This window comes from Eutrema salsugineum, unplaced genomic scaffold (assembly GCF_000478725.1).
Source record: "Eutrema salsugineum unplaced genomic scaffold, Eutsalg1_0 scaffold_1, whole genome shotgun sequence".
Lineage (NCBI taxonomy): Eukaryota > Viridiplantae > Streptophyta > Magnoliopsida > Brassicales > Brassicaceae > Eutrema > Eutrema salsugineum.
The window spans coordinates 18,362,666-18,364,316 of NW_006256909.1; the positions used below are offsets into that span (position 1 = coordinate 18,362,666).

At 42.5% G+C, this 1,651-nt stretch overlaps 1 non-coding gene across 1 annotated transcript; it reads right to left on the reverse strand.

Annotated features, from left to right (window-relative positions):
• Window positions 1-588: 588 nt before the first annotated feature.
• LOC112082508 lies at window positions 589-695 on the reverse strand. The gene has a single exon (XR_002897181.1). It is a non-coding gene; the product is annotated as a small nucleolar RNA R71 (small nucleolar RNA).
• Window positions 696-1,651: the final 956 nt, after the last annotated feature.

Sequence of the window (1,651 nt, forward strand, 5' to 3'; positions counted from 1 at the left end):
GAACAGCAAAGAAACCAGGAAGAGCACCAGGCTCAAGATGGGGTTCAGGGTAATGGAGCTCAGGGTAATGGAGTTCAGGGTCCACATCAACAAGTCCATCAGAGAAAAGGGCAAGGGAACCAGAACCAGCAGAGGCATCACCAACCTCAAGGTGTTGCTCAGAATCAACAACAAGCCCACCCAAACCCTCCCATGCGTGAGGCACATAAAGAAGTGAGGAATCATATCTTTGTTGGGGCCAATAACAGGGCCAATGCACACCAGAATAGGCAGGGTATTCAAGCTCCAGCTGTGGAGAATAATAATTTCGAAGTGAAGGCATCTCTCCTCAACATAGTGCAAAAGTCCAAGTTTCATGGGTTACCTATGGAGGACCCCTTGGACCATCAAAACAATTTTGATAGGGTCTGCAACCTTCCAAAGATAAATGGTGTATCTGAAGATGGTTTCAAGGTGAGACTTTTCCCCTTCAGACTTGGAGATAAGGCAAGACAGTGGGAGAAGAATTTTCTTCAGGGTTCTATACAGACCTGGGAGCAATGCAAACAAGCATTCCTGTCCAAATTCTTCTCCACTTTGAGGACTGTAAATTTAAGGAACCAGATCTCATCCTTTACCCAACACAACAATAAAACTTTTTGTGAGGCTTGGGAGAGATTCAGAAGCTACTCTAATCAATACCCTCACCATGGATTCTCATAGGCTTCTCTACTTAGCACTCTTTATAGAGGTGTTTTTCCCAAGTTCAGGAACCAACTAGACACTGCATCAAATGGGAACCTCTTAGCCAAGGAGATCAATGCTGCCATGGAGCTAGTTGAGATGCAATGAGCAATGATACCTATGGGGAGGAATATGACAGGAGCTATAGAGGCAAAGGTTCTCCTGAGGAGCAGAACATGAGAAAGGATATCAAGGAGCTGCGAACTAAAATTGACAAAGTTTTAATGGCTTCTCAAAAGGAAGTAAACTTCATTGGGGGCTAGAACAGATCCAACAATCAGAGGTTTCACAAATACAATAATCAAAACCTCTCTTACAGAAATATCAATGTTTCAAACCCTCAAGATTAAGTCTATCCCCCTCTATAAGGTCAGAATCAAGGGTTCACCAATAGGAATCTGTTTCAAGGGAACTACCAAGGGCCGCAGTACTATGCTCAACAAAGTGCTGTTCAGTCTAATCAAGGAAACAATTCTAACATTCAGGAGAGCTTTCAAACAAAGAAAACATTCCCTCCAGGTTTCAATCCGAATCCAGCACAACAAAGCCCTTCTCAGCAACCAGAGTTTGACATTCATGGAGTAACTCAACAGATACTCAAATGACAGCAAGAGATAAGCACAAAATGGACTTCTTCTACATAGATCTCAGCTCCAAGATTAAGACACTGGGAACTAGGGTTAAGACCCTTGAGAACAACAAAGGAAACTGCACTTCTGATTCTCAAGGATCTTTACCAGGAAAAACTGTTGCGAATCCAAAAGAGTATTGAAATGACATATACTCAAATGATGAGAATTCTGCTGTTGTTCAAGAAATTAAAACCACTCTTTATGGCAAAGCCTCTAATGGGTTAAACCCCAACACTGAGGATGAGGGCTCCATTAAATAAGACTTTGAGAGCATGTTCTCAATGAGGACATTGAGA